Genomic DNA, 9,946 nt, shown 5'->3' with positions numbered 1-9,946 from the left:
AATGGCTCCATTCTGCAATGCTTTTTTTGTTGTTTTTGTTTTCTAATAGTTCTAATTCCTCTGACTTACATTACTGCTTGCCTAAGTGTGCCTGTAGCAATAGCCTTTTTTCTCCGTCTTCATAATGCTCCTTAGTCTGCTTTGGTTTTTGGAAACGAGGTGACTAAGACAGCTAGAATAATGTATAAAGTAAGAGTAAAATTGACTTGGTGAAGACCCAAAAAATTGGATTATACTTAAGTGCATGGATTTTGTGACATCTATTACTTCAGTACTTATTTCGTTGCTATTGTGAAGATAAGTGAAGTTACTAGATTAGATACCTGTTCTCAAAATAGAAGAGCTGTTATTATACAAAACAGCTTTAAATATTTTACCTTCTCTATATTTCTATCCTCTAATTTTTTGGGTCCGATTAAAACCAGTCCACTCAATTAGCATTTTCTATAGTACTTACTATTGGAATTGGATACCGCATGCTGCTCAGAATTTCTTCAGTGAGGTTGTTTTTTGTTGTTCTGGTTTTGCTTTTAGAGAAATGTATATTCATTTCCAAAACATGAAGTAAGTTGAGCCCTGGAAAATAAGAAAACGTTTATTATTGATATAACAGAGAGCTGAAAAGTAATAAGGTTTTTAGACTCTAGGCAGTTAATTTAACCACAAATAATTTATTCTTTGATTATGCAAGTTTTTAAGACATTATCTTTATTTTTATTCAATTAATTATATGCTAAAAGCTTGCCAAAAGTTATCAGTGTTAGATCTAATGATACTGACAGATATTTGAACGATCAAATTCCCACTGTCATTCTATATTTTGCATGTTTAAAATCATTTAATATGTTAAATAATCAAGCATGATGATTTTTCTCTCTTGAATGAAAAATAAATATGAAATTTGCATGTTATAATGTTTGTAAGTAAAATTCAAATTTGTTTACAAGGGGATATCCTAGCATTTAACAACTTAGTTTTACAAACAGGCTGATTGTGTTTTAGTAACCAAATATTGATTCATCCCTCCATTATATACAGGGTAATTGGGAAATCAGTCTACTCTTTATAACCTTGCATCTTAGTCACCTTTCAGTCAACTGAAAGGTGACTAAAGGGAATTATGATACAATATTCATTAAAAAAATAGATAATCAAAACAAGTTTCTTGAGTTGAGACTGCCATTACAGAAAAGACAGTCATGATGCCAAACTTGGGTTGGTGGTACAAGGAGAAAACTTCTCTTTAAGTGTAGTTGTGGGAGGAAAGTGATTCCACTCATTGTAATTACTACAAACCAAAAAGAGGTTCAACCAATTCCAGGATTCATTTATACAAAAGTATGACATGAATAAGAAGTTGACTTTATGGCTATCCTAAAATGTGTGATAAATTAAAATGCATATGGTATTTTTAATTCTGTATTTTAACTGTCAGCAATTAAATTAGTTTGTTTCATATCTATTTACTGAATTTCATTTGGCACATATCAAACATGTTGTTGCGATAGAACAGTATTTAAGTTGTGTATACCTCTGACTACACTTTAAAACTGGGTATATTCCATGAAATACTGTAGAAATATATTTTTTCTCTCATATTTATATCTTAAGAGTTTCTCAAAATAAGGGATTATTTTAGTATTTTTGATTTGAGATTTTTCACTTTTGTAGCATTTCGTTTCCTAAAGGTTGCCTACCTATAGATGAGTTTATCATTGAACAGTTTTTTCTAAAACTAAAACATGTCTTTTATAAGTTTATTGTTATAATATTCTAATAAATTACATTTTTTTCCCTCCCAAGTAAATTCTTAAATTAATTCCATTTTTAAATCTAAGTAATTTCTGCCCTTTTTATCACACCAAACGGTAGTACCTTCTGTTCATACTATGATTTAAATAATGTTTACTCAGGCACGGGACTAGTATCTGGCAATGTACAGAGAGCTCCAGAAATGTTACTCCCATTCTTTAAAGACTGGCGTATGGTCCTGGTACAGCCCTGGAGGTCCCTATGAGTGAAAAGTCCAGAAGTCTACCTGAGCTGAAAGCACCCCCAAGGAGTTTGGTTTTGTTTGGGTTTGTTCTAGGTATGGTCCCAGGGATCCCAGATCAAACCAGGCCCCTGGGCCTATCCTAGAACCAACCTAAACTCGCGCATCATTCCTGGAACGTCAAGAGTGTGAAGACTGAAGATAACCTGAGGCTTACTAGACATCGTACGTTCACCAAGACTCACTTTTTTTGTATGTGTGTCTACATTTTTAACAAGAATTTGTTAGTTAATGCTCCTAAAATTAGAAGGATGACGCTGGATAAAAAGATAAAAGTTTTACCAGACGTAGACATTACAGTAATTTATCACAACAGAAATGTGATATATAATATGGTTATTATTAACTGCCAATGAGGAGAAACAGTACTTGTAACTTTTATTATCTGATCTCTATTTTTAGGTTAAACAATTTAGCCACCAAAAAAACATTCTCCCCAAATTAATGATTGCTGTTTTTGTTTTTCTCAAAGACTTTCTAGTCAACAATGTTGTGTCCATCTCATTTAACTAATCATTCATAGTTTCTGAAAGGCATTGGTCTTTGCCCTGTGGCTCCAATGCTCAGTGATTTTAAACTCTTGTTTCTGGAGATTGCCCTTTTCTTTTAATCTGTTATTGAATTGTCACATTTTTTTGAGCTTGCTTTTCAAGGTTCAGATCTGGGAGGAGCCTTAGCATCATTTGTAGACTTCCCATCCCTTGTTAGACTCATTGTAGGCGACATTTTAGAATCTGCTGTGGCTGATGAAACCAAGCTAGGATGATAGAGTGAAGATGGGCTACTACTGCTCACATCTTTACAAAAATATTTTGCAAAATTAAGTTTGCAGTAAGTTTCTTGATTTTCATTCCCTGCTGCTCTCGGTTTTTAAAATATTCTGACCAGTTGATTCATCACATGATCTGACACCAAAGCTGTTAACGCTGCTATGGCCATATACATGTTTTTATTTCATTTTGAGGAAAGGATTTCTGAAAAGGCATGAAAAGACCCCAAATCCAAAGGTTTGGTACACAATGAAAATGTATCCTTTTGGTAATACTGGCATTTCGATAGGTTTAGGCCCTGTTTGAAATAACTGCAGACTAATCAGGGACTCCACATGAGAAAGGAGCCCCAAACTGCTATTCCTCCAAGCCTTGTTATACCAGAAAAATTGGGTCGGTGGGTTAGCCTTTAAAATAGGACTATGTGCTCATCCTGAAGAAATCAGTCCTGGGATTAGTTCTGTACTACATTCATTACAGAGGTGCTTCATCCCATGGATTCTATTATTTTTGCCTTTTAAATCTTATGTTTACCCTTCTCTCTCAATGTTTTCACTTTTGCACAGTGTTTTCTGTTTGCATAAATAAAAAAATTATACATGTGTAAATAATATTTCTTTCGATAAAACAGTAGATTGGATCTAATTTTGGATTTTGATTCCTTTTAAAGCCAAATGACTAAGTGCTATTTTTGTCTTGGAAATTCACTGTTAATTTACGCTTCAATTCTTCTCATTCATTTTCCTCTAATGAACTATATAGAATTAAATAAGTGAGCCTTGTATCCCATTTCTTCCAGAATTTATGAAATTTTGTATTCACCCAAATCTGGAGATGTTCTAACATCAGTAATCTTGTATCAGTGAACTAATCTGTGAGCATAGTAAACTGTATTTCTTGACATAGCCTGAAATGCGTGCACCCATGTTATGTTTATGTACAATAAGTGTTCTCAGTATTTGGAGGGCCTTTGCACTCTCTTTTAACACAGTTAAATATGAACGCTGAAAATAGGAATTTATGAACTGTCAGGCTTGTTTACACAGTAAGTTTCTAAAGTCTGCCTTCACTTCAGATACTTTGGGAGTGTTAAGCTGTATTTTTTAAAATATCATTTGAGACTATTCTTTCAGAGATATTTTAATTCTTACTTTTTGACTACTTATGTTTTATATAGTAGAACTGTACATTTCCTACCCTACCTGAAGGCTTGAGGTTATGACCTTTTTTAACACAGTACTTTGTTTGATAGTTTTATGTACTTTATCATATTGAATTTTTGTTAACTGTTTTAAAGGATTTTATAAGAACCCAATAGTAGGTTTGTATGTATCTGCGTTAGTATTCCTCTAAACTTAGGAAGTCTCTAATAAAGTTTGTACTTTGTATCTTTTTGTGTGTACCCTTTTTATTCTGGTGTTTGCAACATGCATTAACAAGCAAAAAGTAAAAATTCTTTTTCTCTTCTGTCGCTATTTTTCTTCAGAATTTGTTAATATACCCACAGAAGACAGCAGTTTTCTAAGAAAGCCTTGGATTCATTACTCTAAATTTTGTTTATTTAGTCATTCAAGTGCCTCACATAATTTATCAGAGTAAAAACAGCAGATTAAGTTTAAAAGCTCCATTTTCACCATTCAAAGTGATTGTCAGCCATTGGATATATTCTAATCATGTTATATGTTGACTTATATGACTTCCCTGAAATAAAAGACATAAAAGACATACTGAACTAAGAATGATGTTAACATTAATTGGATCATACTTTGTCCTGTGTAATTGAATTATTGGTTTGAATCTTTGTAAGCTTAGTTTATAGTCTTGGGAACATTTGCTAGTCAAAGAGAAAGTGGCCTTCCTTGAGCTGAACTTTTAAATAAATAAACTAACTCCAGAAAAGTTTGAGGAAAAAATACTCAAAGGCAATTCTTGAAATTTGGCCCTTGTCTGGGATTTACTAATTAAAGTGTGAGATAAGGTAGAATGTATGTAGTTACTCTACCAGATGCTGAAGTCATTGGGTAGGAAATATCCCATATGATAATCACTCCTTGTCTTCACAATTTGCTTTTGAAGGTCTTCAGCAGATGTGCTATATAAGCATTGAAAATAAAGTTGGCAAATAGTAATTTTCCCCAAATGTACATCTGTAAAAATTAATAGAACATTTTTAGAGTCTGATCATGGGATAATTGTTCCTATTTATTTGAAGGGCGCTCTTGTGTCCCTATGAGAAAATGTTTATTTTTATATGCAAAATAATATTAGGCATCAAACATGTTCCTAGAATCTAAATATATTGTTTGAAGATAAAGAAACAAGCTTAGTCAATTTCTCACTGAAAGCCATACACGAAATGGCAGAACCACTATCCCAACCACTTGTAAAAGATACCAACATCTGTTCCTCGTCATGATAAGCTGCTTGTGGATACATTTCATTTTGCAGCTAACCTCTAGGAGAGAGTAGAAAGTGCTCTTGAATTTCGAAATCAGTAGACTTGGATTATGGACAAAACTATTTCTCTAAAACTCAGGCAAATCATTTAAGTACATTTAGCCACAGTTTACTCTGTAAGAAAAACTAACATTAATTATGATTTATGAATTGGACTAGACCTCTAAAATCTTCCACCACTAACATTTCCAAATTCTGTATATTTTTAATAAAGATACAACACTAGTAGGTAAAGCCAAGTTTGTCATTCTGTTCCCGGGTGCAAGAGACCTTATATATAGGAGCATGTGGGTAGCTTGAGAAATATTCAACTGTTAGAGATTAGAAAGGATAAGAAAAGGTGGCAGGGGTTGGGGGTGGGAGGGAGTGTAGCTAGTTCCAGCACAGAACTTGACCTAAGAACTAAGAATACCTTCTTGCTTAAAGCAATCCAATAAAAGTACTTAGAAGAGGAGTATAAGAATTCAAAAGGAACAGCTGCCTATGATTATATGTTACTCCTTTCCCCTTAGCAATAATCTTTCATCATGAAGAGATGTCCTATTACAAAGTTCTCTGTGGGAATAGAGTTTTCTGGTTTACCTTCATTTCAGTGACCAAAGGACCTATTTCTTGTTTCATATCTAGGACAATCTATAGCAGTGCTGGCTGAAATAGAGTTCCGTGTGGTTCCTTGCTCTGAAACACTTGATTCTTTGGTTTTATTCTTTAGTACCCATGCCTGACTGTCAGCCATGAGGCCACTTATCTTGCCTGAACTTAGACGATTAAGCTATGATATGTGGGTAATAATAGCCGATGACAAGATTACAGAGTCTATGCCATGAATATTTTATAAGATCTGAAGAATTTAGAATAATTAATCTCCTAAACGGACTTTTTAGCCAGTTTTTTCTTCACAACATACATGAAATAGTTTTGTAGTAGGGCAAAAAGTGTAATTTAAGAAGTTGAGAAGTTGCAGGGTTTCATTGTTAATTTTGGGTTTATATTCAGATATGAAGGAAGCTTTTCATTCTGTGTATATTCTAGCCACCACCCCTTAGGCTAAACCTAGGGTTTAGAGAAAAGGAGGCACGGCTGCAGTGTTCTGTTCTTGCAGAAATAAGTTGGTCAAAATATAGAGAAATGTTAGGCTGGAAAAAAGCCTTGTTTGTCTATGTCCAACAGCTATAGTATGACCAGACCCAGTACCAAAATTCAGAAAATTTTTGTACTGAAATCGTGTTGAGTTTGAATTTCAGTTGAACTTCAAAAGCTGGAATCATCTAATCTAGAGGTTTTCAGCATTTTATCAACTAAGGACCCCTCTGTTATTTTCCCCATGGGCTCTACGTTTTGAAGACTTCTATCTATCATATAATCTATATTTATCAAAACCTTATAAGTTACACCCTCTTCTTTTTTTTTTTTTCCCCCAGCAAATTGGTAATGGCCATTCAGTTTGCGTTGTACGCTGCATGCCAAGCACTGTTCTTAGTGCCAGGAACAGAGCAGTCAACAAAAAGCTGCCCTCATTGACGACCAGAGGGGACAGTCAGACAGGTAGTATGTTGAGTGGGTCTGGTGGTAAAAGCTACACAGAAAATAAAGCCAAGTAAGAAGGATAGGATGCAGAGTACTTTTTGATAGCGAGCAGTCAAGTGTGAAGGGAGTGAGGGAAGCAGCCCCACAAATAGAAGAGTATTTTGCAAAAGCACTAAGTGAAAGGGCCTCGAAGCAGGAACAGAAGCAAAAAGTAAATGTGGCTGAGAAAGAAGCCAGCTGGTCAAGGACAGCCTTAAAGTAAATATGACTTTTACTTGGAGATTGAAAACCGCTGGAAGGTTTTAAGCAGTGGGTGACATGACTTAGATTTTCAAGGTGTTATAGTTTAAAAAGCATTCTTCCGTATGGAAGTCTGACAGGGATGCAGAGAAAGGAGACCTGTTGGCTATTGCAGTTATCTCTGTGAGGAATGATGGTTATTGGCGGTGAAGGTAGTGAGGTGTGGTCAAATTCTGCATATGCTGGAGGTAGAGTCAACGGGATTTGCTGATATAATGTGCAGTGTAAGAAAGGGGAGGTCTAGATGATTCTAAGGTTTTTAGCCTGAGCGACTGAAGGAAGAGTTGTCATTTACAGAGATGGAGCAGCCAGTGAGGTTTGGGTAGAAATGGAGCTGATTTTGGATAGGTTAAATAGGGAACACTTATTAATCTTTACATGGAAATGTTGGGTATATGAGTCTCAGTTCAGGAGAAAGATCCAGACTGGAAGACGTCAGCATTTTGGGTGGTATTTAAAGTGATGAACACAGGTCAGAGGACAGAGTCAGAACTTGGGATCCTTGGGGATTCTAAAATTGGAGGTCAGGAGTGAAAAGAGAACCTGTAAGGGGGATTGAAAGGGCTGCTAAAAGATCAGGAAAGATGAGGCCATTTGTGTATCTTTGTAGAAATGTCTGTTCAAGTCCTTTGCCCTTATTTTTTTTTTAGTTAGGTTGTTTATTTTTTGTTGTTGTTCGATTGTAGTTTTCATAGTCTGGATATTAATCCTTCATTGGATATATGCTTTGCAAATATTTTCTCCCTTTCTGTGAGTCGAAGAAATATTTATTGAAAGTCTACTATTTTTCCAGGCACTTTTCTAAGCACTGGGATGCAGAAATGAACAAATGGACACAGTCGCTGCCCTCAGTGGGGGGAATCAGGTAATAAACCAGTAGATATGGGTAAGATGTCAAGTAGTGATGAGTGCCATAAATCAAATAAAGCAGGGTCAGGCATGGAGAGTGAAAAGGGCGCTTTCAGAGAGAACAGAAAGGAAAGGCTAGTAAGGGGGTGGCCTTTGTTAGAGACCTGATGACGTGAGAATAAACCACGCAACTACCTGGAGAACAACCAGCAAAGCGAGTACCATGTGTAAAGGCTTTAAGGGGAACAACAAGGAGGCCAGAGCTGCTGGAGCCCATGGGCGGGCGGAGAGGAGGAGCCAGGGGCCAGATTGCATGACGTCTTGTGGTCCTTAGGAAGGATCTGGGATTTTAGTTCAAGTGTGATGAGTACTCATCAGAGGGTTCTGAGCAGGCAGAGCTGTACTCTGATTTAGGTTTTATAAAGCTCACTCTGGTGGCTATGTAGAGGACAAACAGTAGAGGGGACAAGGGCAGAAACAGGGAGATAGATAAGAGGATGATGCCTGGCGGTAGTAAGAGGGTGCGAAGAGTCAGATTCTGAGTATATTAGGGAGGTAGAGGTTTCAGGATTGGCAGATAGATTGCAAGTAGGATATGAAAAAAGAAAAGTCAAGGTTTATTTCAGTACTTTTGGTCTGAGTAAACTGAGTGAGGACCATTTCCTGAAATGAGGAAGACATGGGGAGGAGCAGGTGGTAGGGGAAAATAGAGTTCTATTGGGGAATGTCAAGATGCCTATTGATTAAGTGTCTGAGGGAAATATTTTGAATAGAGAGTTGGAACTAAGAGGAACCTGGAGTTCAGGGAAAACATTGCACATACGGATACTACTATGGGAGTCATCCACATACTGAGGGTTTTTATAGCCACGGGATTGGGTGAGAGCATCTAGAGCAAGTGTGGATGAAAAAGCAAACAGACCTGAGATGAGCTGCTCTTATATCTTCCTAGAGGCCAAGTGCCATGACCCACTCTTAACCCTGGTTACATATAAAAATCACTCCAGGGTCTACTGAAAAATAGATACTTAGGGTCCATCCAGATTTACTGAATGAGAACCTCTAAAGAGCTCTACAGGTGAACAGCCAGCTTTGAGAACTACTGACCTAGGAAAAGGTAAGGTCATGAGGCAGGGAAAGGTTGTAGCTCAGGTACTACTAAAAAAATAGTCCTGGGGCTCCACACAGAATGCATTAAAGCCTTCGTTTCTATCCACGCCATTCCCACCACCACTACTCTACCACTGCCATCACTGGTCACAGTCCTAAAGACTGAGCTCCATATCCATGTGTGAGTATGACCCCCATTCCTCAAGAAATTAATAACTTACACAATATTTTTTTGGTTTACCAATAGTTTTTGTATACATTTTATCATCTGAACATACATTCTCATTAGAACACCCATTTTCATTTGAACACACATTCTCACATCAACCCTATGAACTACAGGTAAAGACTGCATTTACTGAAATTAAATCCAGCCATTCAACCCAGGTCCTGTTGATATGCTAACTCATTTAATCCTCACAACATCCCAACAGTAGAGGTGGTGATTCTTCTCTCCAATTTACAGACAGAAAACTGAGGCAAGCCACAAAAAGAACTGGCAGGTCTGAGAGTCAAACTCAAGTTTCCGACCTCAAAGCTTATGCTTTCGTTTCATTAAATATAAAAAAATTGATCACTATGCTGCTTCATTTTTTTTTCAATGGCTACTAAAATAGGTTAGCTTTTAAAGCACAAACCCATTACCGTTTTCCCAGAAAGGATAAGAAATATCAATCTCAATCAGATGTTCATACTTGGTAGATACTGGTTTTGCTCCCAGAGTCTTTTACAAGAAAAGTTTTTTGTTAGGGATGCAGGCAGAAGCTATGTAAGCTACTGTTCAAATATGCCTCTAAAATCAGAACCTGGAAATGGGACAATAGGCTGATTAGTTGTCCCTACCTCCACGGGCAGTGGTCCAGTAAGCACTTGGGTCTAT

This window comes from Hipposideros armiger, unplaced genomic scaffold (assembly GCF_001890085.2).
Source record: "Hipposideros armiger isolate ML-2016 unplaced genomic scaffold, ASM189008v1 scaffold_63, whole genome shotgun sequence".
In the NCBI taxonomy this organism is placed as follows: domain Eukaryota; kingdom Metazoa; phylum Chordata; class Mammalia; order Chiroptera; family Hipposideridae; genus Hipposideros; species Hipposideros armiger.
Note: the sequence above shows the minus strand (reverse complement) of the source record.